This window comes from Crinia signifera, chromosome 2 (assembly GCF_055691185.1).
Source record: "Crinia signifera chromosome 2, ASM5569118v1, whole genome shotgun sequence".
Lineage (NCBI taxonomy): Eukaryota > Metazoa > Chordata > Amphibia > Anura > Myobatrachidae > Crinia > Crinia signifera.
Window position 1 is genome coordinate 166,947,102 of NC_139218.1, and position 15,704 is coordinate 166,962,805.

The following is a 15,704-nucleotide window of genomic DNA, read 5'->3' on the forward strand; positions in this document are numbered from 1 at the left end:
AACGCGGCTACGCAAAGTCGTCAATTGACAAGTGCCTCACCAGGGCAAGAGCCTTGTTTAATAAAGAAGTCGTAAGAGAATCAAAGGCTACATCTGACAGATTGCTGTTCAGCATTAAATGTGACACTAAACTACAGACGGTGCAACGCTCTATAAGGAATAAATGGGACATTGTTAAAACGGACCCAGACCTGAGTAGAGCTAAAAATGGACCCCCGTTGTTTGGTATACGGAAAGGCTCGAACCTCAAGGACCTACTGTACCGTACCAATGCGAACTCCGATGACATCAAGGAGAGTGAGAAAAGCAAGAACTGGTTGGTACGAAAAAATGGTTGTTACCGATGCACGGGGTGCACAACCTGTAGGTCACTAATGACTGGTGGCTCCTTTCCTCACCCAGACGGGTAGGAGAATCCAGCTACAGTACAGACTTCACTGCCAATTGGACTTCGTCGTCTATATTCTACAATGTCCCTGCAGTCTTATATATGTAGGGAAGACGAAAAGGACCTTCCGCGAGAGGATGACCCAGCACCGCTCGGACATCCGGTTGGCCTTTGAGAGGGGGACAACGGATAAACCGGTGGCTGCACATTTTACTGCTCGAGGGCATCAACTCTCCATGCTCAAATATATGATTATCGACTGGGTCCCCCCACTACGAAGAGGGGGCAACAGGGATCTGTTGCTCCTGAAGAAGGAGTCCCGCTGGATCCACATGTTGGACAGTGTGGCCCCAAAGGGGTTAAACGAATATAACCATCTAAACATATTTCTCTGAAAAGAAATGAGCATATTATAGGTGGACTATGCCACTGATGGCTGCTGGACGTACAAATTCAATATCCTCAGGACCCTACTTTCAAATGTTTCTTTTGAGAGTGTAAATCAAATTTTTTTTTTCAATTTTTCGTTTTTTTCACATTTTTTCCCCTGTATATTTTTTACAAGGTTGTATTCTCCTTAGGTCCCTATGATAGGATGAGTTACAAATGCTGGAGGTCTAATGGCTATATTTTTTGTATGTGACTTAAGTACGATTTACAGTGTGGCCCCGATGGTTGTACTATCGGTTGGCCATCGATGGTAACACTGTAGATATCTCTTTTTTGTGGGTTTATATATGTATGTTTTGTGTTTTTAATGTTGACAGGAACCCCCTCTGGTTCCCGATGGGAGACCACCATAAAGTTACCTGAACGATCAGTTAATTTGTAGGTAATTGGCTCTATGAATAGTACAATCATTTGGAACGCATTGACACACCTCCCTAACGGTAGTTGGAGCGCTTATGATGTGCTCCAGGAAGTGTGGATTTCCGGGGTCATATGACCGGAGCTTGCTGAGCAAGCCAGGTCTGTATATATGATAGCGCCGGCGGGTGGAACGCAGGATGACGCGTTTCCGCCCCGTGGACCGCATCCAGGAAGTGAGGAACCCGGAAGAGACGCCCGGGCCTCGTGGATGTGTTATGGCGGTGGGCTGGTAAGTTACATCGCGGTAGCGATGTTACACCAGCTACTTACATGTTGTTAAGTGATTATGGCTTTGCAATGCACATTTGGATTTTGAGTCCTGATTGGTCGGGTGACTGATGGGTGGTGCCCAGGTTGGAATAAGAGGTGGTCCTGTGGATAGGGACTTGTTTGTCTGTTTGTGTGATGTGGTCATGAGTAAGGCCACGTTCTGTGGCCGAAACGTCGACCTGATCTATATGTTTTTGCTGAAGTGATGGAATAAATATCCTGATTGGATTGCATAAAGAAAGCCCTGGTGAGTGCCATTTCTACTCTTTTGTCTGTTTGTGACCTCTTCGTGGGACCACTAAAAGGCGACCCCAGGCATTTGGACTTTGTGTAAGTGTGTGCCAACCTGCTCCAAAATATACAGTATATATGGAGTGCAAGAACCGGCACTAGCAGGTGTAGTCTGAACGACTGCTTCAGTTGCCTTCTGTCCCTGCTCACAGGGATAAGTAGTGAAAGATGCAATAGCGGCACTCTGAAGACTTGTGATAAATAAGCAAAAATAATGCAGACGACTCCTAGGAGTGTTATCAACGTTTCGGGAGGTAAATCCCTTTATCAAGATATGCATAAATGAAAAACAGTACTTACATATATAGCCTTGTGCAGACAAACAACACCCAGTGCTCACAACCGCACAACTCCCCCTCCGGAGACCCGATGACGTCATAGACGCGACCCAGCGTCGGCGCATCCAGCGTGTCCAAGGGGAGTGGCGGAGATCTCCGTGTACCATCACCATGGTGATAATCAACAAAAAGCAGTCTGTATGAAAAAGAGAAATATCAAAACATCAGGACAACGCAAAAAGGAGTAAAGCAACATTACATAATACACGTATAACTGTGAACATCAAAAGTATAAAGCAGAAGTAGCAGACATCAGGGACAACAAAGGGGCCGGGCAGGATCACTTAAAGGAAACAAGAGAATGGTAACATCTCGTTTAGTCCAAGAGGTTGGACAGTCTGTAGCCTGTAAATCCAACGTGCTTCTAACTGCAAGAGAGCGCGATTTCTATCGCCACCTCGGATGTTATCTGGAATGCAGTCTATTATTTTGTAGCGCAGATTGGATAGTGTGTGCCCTTTTTCTTTCCAGTGTCTCGCCACTGGTTGGTCAGATCCCTTGCCTGATAAACATGCCCTAATGCTGGTTTTATGCATTGCGATGCGTTCCTTCAATTTGCGAATCGTCTTGCCTATATATAAAAGTCCGCAAGGACACTTAATATAATAGACAATGTATTTGCTAGTACAAGTGAAGGGGTAATTGATTTTAATCTTCTTCCCTGATCTTGGGTGGCAGAAAGTGTCACCTATCTCCAAGTTGCTGCAGGTCACGCAACCTAAGCATTTGAAATTGCCATTTTTGCGCGTGACAGTATTTGAACTCACACTGAAATCAGAAATGTCATTGCGGACTACTTGATCTTTAATGTTCTTGCCGCGTCTGTATGATGGCATAATGCGAGTTTGTCTCAGTGTCGGTAAGTTCTTATCTGTGCTGACAATTGCCCACATGGATCTGGCAGCTTTCATCAAGTGGTCGCTGTTGGTAGAATAATCTTGGGTCCAGATGATAATATCCTTATTATCTTTATTGCGGGAATTGGTCAGTGCAGCATCTCGGTCCATACTCAGAATTTTTTCTTTGTTTTTTTTTTAATAATTTAAATGGGTACCCTCTGTTGAGAAAAAATGTTGTCATATTATTCATCTCTTTTTCCGCATCTTCTTTGGATGTGCAGATGCGAAGGGCTCGCAAAAATTGCGAATGTGGTATTTAAAAGACACTACCTCTCTACTTCTTAATTTGAAAGCCATATCTCCATTACCTAAAAAACTGTTGTTATGCACCATAGATGTGGTATCCCTTTATACCAGCATACCCTTGGAAAGGGGTATTGAGGCAGTAAGAAGGGCAGTCACTACCAGTGGCATTTACAATGGTCCAGATGCACATTTCTTCATTGACCTCCTTGACTTAGCTTTATCTAAAAATTATTTCATTTTTAATAAGCAATTCTTTATTCAGAGGTCCGGCATTGCGATGGGGTCTTGTGTGGCCCCTAGCTTCGCAAACATATTCATGCACGAAGTGGAAAAAGATTTATTCTTCACAGACCCTACAGTGGCAATTAAAATTAAAGCCTTTTATCGTTACATCGATGACATCGTACTTCTATGGGATGGAACCAGCACTGAGTTCTCAGACACTATGCAAACCATCAATGAAATGGATCCTGACATTAAATTTACGTTCCAATCAGACGACACATCAATAAATTTCTTGGATGTAACGATATCTCTCACCACTGACAACTCTCTCCATACCTCGGTATTCCACAAATTGACTGATCGCAATACTCTCCTGCTTGGTAGCAGTCATCATCCTCCCCCATTAAAATGGGGACTACCACATTCGCAATTTTTGCGAGCCCTTCGCATCTGCACATCCAAAGAAGATGCGGAAAAAGAGATGAATAATATGACAAAAAATTTTCTCAACAGAGGGTACCCATTTAAATTATTAAAAAAAAAACAAAGAAAAAATTCTGAGTATGGACCGAGATGCTGCACTGACCAATTCCCGCAATAAAGATAATAAGGATATTATCATCTGGACCCAAGATTATTCTACCAACAGCGACCACTTGATGAAAGCTGCCAGATCCATGTGGGCAATTGTCAGCACAGATAAGAACTTACCGACACTGAGACAAACTCGCATTATGCCATCATACAGACGCGGCAAGAACATTAAAGATCAAGTAGTCCGCAATGACATTTCTGATTTCAGTGTGAGTTCAAATACTGTCACGCGCAAAAATGGCAATTTCAAATGCTTAGGTTGCGTGACCTGCAGCAACTTGGAGATAGGTGACACTTTCTGCCACCCAAGATCAGGGAAGAAGATTAAAATCAATTACCCCTTCACTTGTACTAGCAAATACATTGTCTATTATATTAAGTGTCCTTGCGGGCTTTTATATATAGGCAAGACGATTCGCAAATTGAAGGAACGCATCGCAATGCATAAAACCAGCATTAGGGCATGTTTATCAGGCAAGGGATCTGACCAACCAGTGGCGAGACACTGGAAAGAAAAAGGGCACACACTATCCAATCTGCGCTACAAAATAATAGACTGCATTCCAGATAACATCCGAGGTGGCGATAGAAATCGCGCTCTCTTGCAGTTAGAAGCACGTTGGATTTACAGGCTACAGACTGTCCAACCTCTTGGACTAAACGAGATGTTACCATTCTCTTGTTTCCTTTAAGTGATCCTGCCCGGCCCCTTTGTTGTCCCTGATGTCTGCTACTTCTGCTTTATACTTTTGATGTTCACAGTTATACGTGTATTATGTAATGTTGCTTTACTCCTTTTTGCGTTGTCCTGATGTTTTGATATTTCTCTTTTTCATACAGACTGCTTTTTGTTGATTATCACCATGGTGATGGTACACGGAGATCTCCGCCACTCCCCTTGGACACGCTGGATGCGCCGACGCTGGGTCGCGTCTATGACGTCATCGGGTCTCCGGAGGGGGAGTTGTGCGGTTGTGAGCACTGGGTGTTGTTTGTCTGCACAAGGCTATATATGTAAGTACTGTTTTTCATTTATGCATATCTTGATAAAGGGATTTACCTCCCGAAACGTTGATAACACTCCTAGGAGTCGTCTGCATTATTTTTGCTTATTTATCACAAGTCTTCAGAGTGCCGCTATTGCATCTTTCACTATATATATATATATATATATATATATATATATATATATATATATATATATATATATATATATATATATATATATATATATATATATATATATATATATATATATATATATACTGAAGATGATCAATTGAGATATTGGCCGCTCCCAGAGACAATTCTGGAAATTGTCAATGAAGACAGAAGAATGAATGATCTAAATTAATAATTATAACAATGATTTAAATTGATGAAAGATGTTTAGAGAGCGCTACACAATTTTGAAAAATTAATACAATTTATTATAAAAATACACATAAAAAACAATACACAATTAAAAATAAGTAATCTATCTCATTGGAAATACACAATTGTACTAATATATGAAACTCACAATGTATCAAAATATCACAATAAATGACCAAAAATATGGGTAGTATTGTCCGGCTCCAAATCACTCAATTGCAAGGATATATACTGGGATTTCAAATTTTCCTAAACACACAACCCTGTGCGCACTAGGGTGTGTATAAAGATTGAAAGAAGTAGTCCTCCAAATTTCCTTTGAAAGGTAAGTATGTGGCAGATTTATCTGTGCCAAAAAAACTTATTTCCTTGACTTGTAAAAATATCAAGGCACCCTGAGAGTTAAATAGGTGTCTAATCACCTTGGGGGATAGACTGCACAATAAATTGGCCGCAATGTTTCTTTATGATTACGTGTGAAATGTAGATAGTGCCTTTTTGCCGCAGGTGGAAGGTTTCAGAAGGTGGGCTCGCTACGACCCGCTCTGGCTCTAGCTGTATGTGGCGAGCCTCCGCTGTGGGTGATGCGGGGAGCAATTTAAATAAGGATATCAAAAAGGTTAATAGCAACGTTTCAATGCCTCTTTATTATGGCATTTTCATCAGGCTCGAAGAGTAAATGCTAGATACACATACCTTTATCATCCTGTGCTCCAACATTAAGGACATACATTTAAAATCTTGTCCGTATGAGTAGTAAGTCTTAATGCATAATAAGAAATTGCCAACAAGTGGTAAACATTATATATATATATATATATATATATATATATATATATATATATATATATATATATATATATATATATATATATGTGTGTGTGTATATATGTGTGTGTATATATGTGTGTTCACTCTAGAAATTTTTTAGGGAAGGGTGCTGACCACGGGGAGGGCACATTTTCAGTCAGGAAGGAGGCACATTTTAATTTTAAAGGGCAAAACGATGCAATAGATAGAGATCTATATAGATATATATATATATCTATATAGATAGTGAAGGGTGGGGTAATGTGCGCGCGCTCCAGAAAACGGGGGTATGGCCACCTAAAATGGGATGTGTCCTTGAGTGTAGTGTGCCATGCCATGCCATGTACTCTTATGTACATTTATGCAACACAATAGTAGACCCCTTTATAATTGCCCCATAAACATTATACCACACGGAATCAGCCAACAATCATGTTAACGATCTGCTCCATGCATTTCGAACTAGATCACATCGCATCTAGTTAAAAATGTATGCGATGTGTTAAAGCAGTATGCATTTTAAACTAGATGCAATCTAGTTAAAAAAAAGTACATGCAGCACATACTTTTTGTGCTGTGCGATGCGAGGGACTGCCCATCGCCTCGCAAAAAAGGATCGCTCTGTGTATGGGCACCTTTATGCCAAAATTAGTGCGCCAAAATTCACGTCATGCCACCTGGATTGAGCCAAAATTCACATCCTGATACCCAAACTGAGGCAAATATCCCCTTATTGGTACCCGGACTGAGACAAAATTCACACCTTGGTACCCAGACTGAGCCAAAATTCCCTTCTTAGTACCCGGACTGAGCCAAAATTCACATCCAGGTACCCGGACTGAGCCAAAATTCACATCCTGGTACCCGAACTGAGCCAAAATTCACATTATGCAACATATATTGAGTCAAAGTTCACATCATGCCACCCGTATTGAACCAAAATTCACGTCAAGCCATCAGGATTGAGACAAAATTCATGTCATGCCACCCAGATTAAGGGGGGAAAAAAAATCACGTTTTAACACGGTTGAGCCAACCTTTACATACACTCACACAGATTGAGCCAAAATTTGGGGACACGGAGAGAGGCATGTATGGGCACACAGGGACAGAGGCACAGATAGATATGGGCTCAGATGGGCAGGGACAGAGGTACACATTGGCAGGTGCACACATGGGCAGGGACAGAGGCACACACTGGTAGGGGCACGCATGGCAGGGACAGAGGAACACGTGGGTAGGGGCACATATGGTGAAAGGGGCAAAGGGTTAAGCAGGGGTTTCAAAGCATAGTGATACTTTGAATGTTTAGTGTACCTTTCGCTTCTCGTTGCCAGGAGCGCAGGCTTCCACTCCACGGTGCTGGATCTCCCGCTCCCATCGCCAGCAGTGCAGGGTTCCTCTTCCTGGTGCAGGGTATCCCTGTCTCCGCACCTGGTGCCGACTATGCTTCTCTTTGCCAGTGCAGGGCTTCTCCTTCCAGGCACTGGGTCTCCTGCTTGTAATAGCTGACAGCCATTCACATAGCAAGAGGTGAACGGCGTGGTGTCAGCTAGGCAGGGAGGAGGAGGCATGATGGTTGTAATAGCTGACAACCGCTCACATAGCAAGAGGTGAGCGGTGTGTCAGCTCGGCAGGGGAAGGAGGCAGGCTGCTTGTAATAGCGCTGACAGCCGCTCACATAACGTGCTGAGCGGCATGTCAGCTAGGCAGGGGGAGGAGGCCGGTTGCTTGTAATAACGCTGCTCACATAAGGCAGTGAGCAGCATGTCAGCTCGGCAGGGGGAGGAGGCATGATGGTTGTCATAGCGCTGACAGCCGCTCACATAGCAAGAGGTGAGTGGTGTGTTAGCGCTACAGGGGGGAGGGTGCATACTGCCCAGAAGAGCTTGACACAGATCAGGAGCTGAGCGGATTGTCACGGTCGGGGAGACAATAAGCTGCAGCGCGTATTACTATGCAAGGCGGGATTTAGCAGGATTTAAAGGGGCAGGTCGCAGCGCCCCATGAAAGAAGCCTATCGGGAACACTAATATATATATATATATATATATATATATATATATATATATATATATATATATATATATATATATATATATATATATATATATATATATATATATATATAATAAAAAAAAAAATCAAAATTTGACCCCTTATCTTCCAGTCCCTCGATTAAAACATTCTCTCGTATGATAGAACAAGACACGGAGAAAATTCTATCATCTACTACACAGTCGGGCTCCAACTTCTCAGCTTCAGATTGGAGGGCCTTGAAAGCATTAAGTTCCGATTCCACCATCACTATCCGCTCGGCGGACAAAGGGGGTGGTTTAGTGGTACAGAACACCACGGACTAGCTGCGGGAAATTAAACGCCAATTGTCTGATGACAAAGTGTATTTACTCCTCCCCAGTGACCCCACTTTGGTATATAAACGTGAACTTGACAATATCCTTGAATCGGCAGTTCGGGACTCTATGATTGATGCAAACATCAAAGATGCTCTTATCACCCAGCACCCGATTATCCCGTTATTGTACACTATCCCGAAAGTCCACAAGAGTCTGGTGGACCCCCCGGGTAGACCCATCATCTCTGCCCGGGGGTCTCTGTTCCAGCCTGTCTCAGTCTTCTTGGACAGTTTTCTCCAACCGTGCGTTCAGGACCGCACGACTTACTTGAAGGACACTACTACGCTGCTGTTAAAATTGCAGGGGTTGGGACAAGTTCCCCCAGATTGCATCTTGTGTACCGTGGACGTCTCGAGTCTCTACACGTGCATTCCGCACGAGGGGGGACTCGAGGCGGTACGGTCTTTGATTACTGATAACCCATTGTACAAGGGACCCAATATTGAATTATTTTTGCAACTTTTGGGGTTAACTTTAGAAAGAAATTTCTTCATGTCCAATAACAAATTCTACCTTCAGCGCTGTGGGTGTGCGATGGGGTCCTCAGTGGCCCCATCGCTCGCCAACAGCTACATGTTTGTAGTTGAGCACAAATTGCTCATCGATGTACCAGAGATCAGCAGGCATCTTGTGCTATACACACGGTACATAGATGACCTGCTGATCTTATGGTCTGGTCCGCAACAACTACTTGAACAGGTGTTCGATGAACATAACCTAACAGCTTCGCCAATTAAATTCACATACTCTATGAGTAGAGACAACATCAACTTTCTCGATGTCAACATCAAAATCTCTGACGGTACCATCTCCACAGGGCTGTTTTGTAAGCCCACTGACCGCAACAATTTGTTGAGGGCCAATAGTCACCACCCACTTCCACTGAAAGCAGGGCTACCATACTCACAAATGCTGCGAGTACGCAGGATAGTGAGTAATCCAAGTGAAGTAGAACCTGCCCTTACAGTTATGATTAACAAATTCAGCGAGCGTGGCTATCCGATGACAGAGTTATTGAAATCTAAACAGAGAGTTCTTGCACTCCCTCGTGAGCAGGCATTGACACCGGCCTCAAGAGTTAGTGAGGAGAAGGTGGTCTGGGTCAATGCCTACCATCCCAAGAGCACAGCCATCAATCGGATGGCTAAGGCTCATTGGCCTATTGTCAGTTCTGACAAAGCATTGAAAGCATTACATCAGAAGAAGCTCATGTGCGCCTACACCAGGGGTAGAAACCTCAAGGACTACCTTGTTAAAAATGATATAGTGGATCCAGTTCAGACCCCCACTTACTTCTTTGGGACCCCAAAAGTTGGCTGCTATAAATGCAGCGGCTGTACAACTTGCAGCCATATGGTCACAGGAGACCAATTCTGTCATCCATATTCGGGGAAACCCTTCAAAATTAGACAGCGGGTATCTTGTACATCTACTCATGTTGTTTATTTGATTGGATGCCCGTGTGGTCGACATTATGTCGGCAAAACCACACGGGCATTCAAGGAGAGAGCTGCAGCACATCGCTCAGCTATCAAACTAGCACTTCTTTCAGGGGTTGGGGACCAGCCAGTGTCCCGTCACTTTGCCTCAGCCAGGCACCCTCTGGCATCTTTGAGGTACAGAATTATTGAACAGATCCCCAAACCCAAAAGGGGTGGGGACAGAGATCTGTTGTTGTGTCGTGCGGAGAGCAGGTGGATATACCGACTTGACACATTGGCTCCTAAGGGCCTGAATGAACATGCTGGGTACTCATATTTTTTATGAGATTACCCCTAGTTCATATAGTCCATTGGTATATGGCACCTGCTCTCCAGCTTCTATTTTAAATTGAGGTGTTGCATTCTGTGTTTTACACACACATGCCTGTAAAGTCCACACGTTTGAATTGCCCGTTATTTAACTGTGTTACCATGGTGACCTATTATGCAGTTGACTGTCACCATTCATTATGCTGAAGCCGTCATTAGGTGGGCGGCTACGTTGGGCGGACTCCATATTCGTTTGCTATTTTAAAAGTATTATGTCTACGTTAATGTATTTTCTTTGTTTTCTATTGTTTACATCTGAGTCGTGTTTAACTCAGTCTTATCACTTTCAATGTGCGGCTGGTTCCGCTTTACATTGTCTTAATCACTTTTGTATTTATTTCACAGTGTGGGCAGTTCCAGTCTGCCCTTCGCGGCTTCAGCGTCGTTCCGTCAGGAATGACGTCATGTTACTGCGCCGGGCGGGACGCCGGGGGAGCCCGCGAACGGAGATGGATTCTGCATAAAGGTATGTGTGTCACTTTTGCTTAGTTGTCTTCTGCACCTTGATAAAGGGCCCGCAAGGGCTTGAAACGTTGGGTTACCCCTGGCAGTCTGTGTCAATTATTCGAGTGCCGCCGTCACCACGCTGTTATACCTGCTTCATTGCTTTCAACTTTGGGAGGGCACCGGCTACTTTACCTTGGTTTCCGACACACCATTGGAGTGCAGCACACATACAAAACACGCTATATATATATATACATATATATACACATATATACACATATATACACATATATACATATATATATATATATATATATATACATATATATACACATATATACAATACAGATATATAGGTGCGCTGACACTTTAAAGTCCGTTTCCTTCAAGGAACAGAGTTCTTTGAAAATCAGATCCACACCAATCCAAGTACTGTTTTTAGGTGCAGCTCCCCTCCGAGTGACCCGATTCCCACAGGACCTTAAACGTGAACTCCACCTAAAAAAAATAGAGGGGGCGCTTCATGGTGTATTAACGTTTATTAAAAACGTGGAAATCACTTTTAAAATTTCTCCCACGGAGAAGGTAATGCCTGTACCGAAATTATCATCCGGTGTGGGCTGAATACCACAAGATATATTGTACAATCCACTGGCTCAAAACTGCATGCCCAGAAGGTTTTTTGTGTCACTCACGATACCAGTCGGAAATATCCAGCAGGCACGATTATTCCAAGACACCGGCGCCTCAGCGTCTTAGCAGCGGGCTTCCACAAAGCTGGAGTCCAGCGGCTTCAGAGATGCGTCACACAGACCACGCCCCTACACGTTTCGTCAATGGACTTAGTCAGTGGGGTGGTCTGTGTGACGCCGCATCACACATTTATACCATCATACAGGTGTTGACAATTAGAGCTTCCCTGCTTCTCATATACGGGGCGTATACACCTGCGATTATTCATTCATTACTATGAACAGTAATCGCGATGTCTACCATCGATATTTTGATGGAAAAACATGTTCTTTTAAAAAATATAAAATGAATAAACAAAGTAATATTACAATTACACAAGCGAACGGAGTTGGAGTGAAGGTTTAGTGAGCTAGATATCTTAAAATCCGGTTCCCTACCGTACTCGCCAGCAACAGTGGTATGTGGCGGATTGTATAATAAACAGTTTTTTTATATGATTTTTATCGATAATTCTTTATGGGATATTTCTAGAAAATATTTCTAAATAACTATAAAAATATATAAAAAATATATATAAAATATATATGAAACAAACGAAATCTGTCACAGGACTTCTTCCGAAGGAATGAATTTTTCTTAAAGGGACTTTACCTACACAATCGTCACCCATATTGTGAGAAATTGGGATTCACTTTACATACAAAGCCATACATTGAAAATCCACATATTCTTAAATAGGACACGATAACTTAGTACCTCAATCAATTATCCACAGAGAACTGCCACATATACAAAGTATATATGAGAATTGGCAATCATTCTAATACACTTTGCAAATGTTAGAGCGTTTTCATACACAAGAAAATTAGGACTTTTCTATATTTGGCAACATGCCACCAGATGTAATTAGTTAAACATAGCAGTTCAAAGATACATAACCTCAAAGAATCAAAAAAGAGATATAGAGAACATATTTACATATTAGAAAAACCAAATGTCGATCGATGGCAGGGGATACAGACAAGATTTATCGATGGTGCTCTCAGAATATAATTCTTATTGTATAAATGGTGTTATCTCATAGTTCTCATTGAGACCTCGGGGCATTACTGTATTGAGAGTGATTATCCAGTAGGTTTCCCTCCTGGGTCCGTGTGGGCTCCAGTATATCGGAAAAACTAAAAGAACACTGAAAATCCGGATACTGGAGCACACACGAAACCTAAAAAACAGAGTTCAAAATTATAGCATCCCGCTGCATTTTGCCCAATGCCATAATGGAGATGCGTCTCTTCTGAAGTTCAGGGCTATTGAACATATCCCGACTGATAAAAGGGGAGGAGATAGAGAAAATAGATTGTCCAGGAGGGAAACCTACTGGATAATCACTCTCAATACAGTAATGCCCCGAGGTCTCAATGAGAACTATGAGATAACACCATTTATACAATAAGAATTATATTCTGAGCACCATCAATGAATCTTGTCTGTATCCCCTGCCATTTTCTCCCTTTTTATTGTGTACTAGCTGGAGTACCCAGCATTGCCTGGGATTTTATGTTTTGTTTACAAAAATCAATTTAGATACAGGTCGAGTATCCCGTATCCGAATATCCGTTATCCAAATTATTCTGAAATACGGACTTTCCAGAAAGTGAAAATTTTTTTTTTTTTTTGCTAAAAACTCACTGGGGACATTTGTAACAGCATCACTGGGGACATGATATGTAACTGGCACTATATATGTGCAAGACAATGATTGCTTGGCATTCAAATTCAGTGCTGAGATAGTACACAAATTTTGTTTCACGTTTTGAAACCTTGTTTTTTGAACAATTAAAATATATTTGTGTGTATTTTATGTGGTAATAAAATATATTTGTGTGTATATTATGTGTTTATACAGCATAAATGCAAGATACTTCAAAATACATCATTGAAATATTAAAATATTCCGAAATACGGAATAATCCGTTATCCAAAATTCTCCTGGTCCCGAGCATTTTGGATACGGGATACTCAACCTGTATTAACCCCTTCACGACATATGACGTATATATACGTCATATGGCCGTTGCGGGGGAATCAAGCCAGCTCACGGAGTGAGCTGGCTTGACAGAGAGCAGGTAATGGCTGTATATTACAGCCAGGTCCCTGCTCTCACGGCCACGAGCGGCGAGTTCGCCGATCGTGGCCGTTTAACCCTTTAAGCACCGCGGGCAAAGCGCCCGCAGTGCTTAAATAGCTGATCGGAGGGGGGGGGCGCCCCCCTCCGGCGCCGATCGGGGCCCCCCGCAGCGAGATCGGAGGGTGCCGATCGGTTGCCATGGTAGCCAGGGGTCTAATGTAGACCCCTGTGCTGGCCGTATATGCATACCTATTACATCCTGCCTCAGGCAGGATGTAATAGGAAGTGCATAAAATCACTACGTTCAGCCATAGAGCTCTATGGCTGAACCTAGTACAGGCGATCGCGCCCCCTAGTGGTCAAGTACACTAGGGGGCCTTGTAGTAAAAGTAAAAAAAAAAAAAAAAAAAAAGTTTAAAAAAAAAAAAAAAAAAAAAAATATTAAAAGTTCAAATCACCCCCCTTTCCCCATTTCCCAAATAAAAATAAAAAAAAAATAAAAAAAATAAACATATTTGGTATCGCCGCGTTCCTAAAAGTCCGATCTATTAAAATATAACATTAGTTATCCCGCACGGTTAAAGGCGTAAACGGAAAATAATCCCCAACGCCAAAACTACGTTTTTTGGTCGCATCGCGTACCCAAAAAAAAATAACTAAAAGAGATCAGAAAGTCGCCCATATCCCATAATGGTATTAATTAAAAAGTACACTTCAGCCCGCAAAAAATGAGCCCTCACCCAGGTCCGTAGGTGGAAAAATAAAAAAGTTATAAGCCGCAGAACATGGCGACGCAACGCAAATTAGAAAAACCGTAAAAGTTGCGATTTTTTTTTTAGTGGTAAAACATAACGAAAACTATATAAGTTTGGTATCGCCAGAATCGTAACGACCCATAGAATAAAGATAACCCATCATTTTAAACGAACTATGAACTCCAAAAAAACCGTAACCAGCGCAAAATTGTGCAATGGCGTTTTTTTTTTTTTTTACCCCACATTGAATTATTTCCTGATTCCCCAGAATATTATACGGTATAGTAAATGGTACCATTACAAAGTACAACTTGTCCCGCAAAAAAAAAGCCCTCATGTGTCTATATAGCCGGAAAATTAAAAAAGTTACGCTTATTTGAACGCAAGGAGGAAAAAAAAAAAAAAAATTACCTTAAAAGGCAATGTCGTGAAGGGGTTAAACACAGTATAAATAACATTCGTTGTTTAGTTAATTTACGTTTAAGCGCAGCACATTATGCATCTCCTGATGCTGCGCTGCTGAGTGACTCTGCTACTGCCACTATATAATTCTCAGTGTGTGGGTTTGTGCTATCTCCATTCCCCTCCTCAAATCATATTCCTGTCACATGTAGCCCTTTCATCACTGACTTATTTTGCATGTCCTGATCTAGGGGTGTAATCAATGCGGCCGGCACGGGGGTTAAACAGCGGGGATCACCAAAAACAAGTGATTCTCGCGTTTAACCCCCGCCAGCTTCTCACCCTATTCAACTATCTGGGGGAATCCTTGCTGTCAGAGGATGGTGGGGATTCCACCAAACAGCGAGGCTCACGACTAGATACGCAAAACACAGAAACACTTAACAAAAATAAACTGCTCTTTGTCTAAGAAGGTAGACCGCAAAATTTGAAGACAACCTACTGCATTAAATGAACAGCCACTGCTTATCTGACATCTTTAGATACCTACTGTATCCCTGCTTGAGGAAATGTTTTGTTTTTGTGTGTGGGCGTCTGTTTCAATTCAAGGACTAATTTTGATCCTAACCAAAAAAGAATTCCAGCTCTATATTTATCTTGAATTTATTGATGGTCATACAGTAACATGGAATGAATGGGTGCATGGGTCGCAGGAGTGGCATGCGCATAAAAATGCAAATATTTAT

At 42.2% G+C, this 15,704-nt stretch overlaps 1 protein-coding gene across 1 annotated transcript in view; it reads right to left on the reverse strand.

The window, feature by feature from the left end:
* MYO19 (myosin XIX) overlaps nt 1-15,704 on the reverse strand; it is a 198,245-nt gene that overhangs the window by 4,617 nt on the left and 177,924 nt on the right. The gene's annotated exons all lie outside the window — the stretch shown is intronic.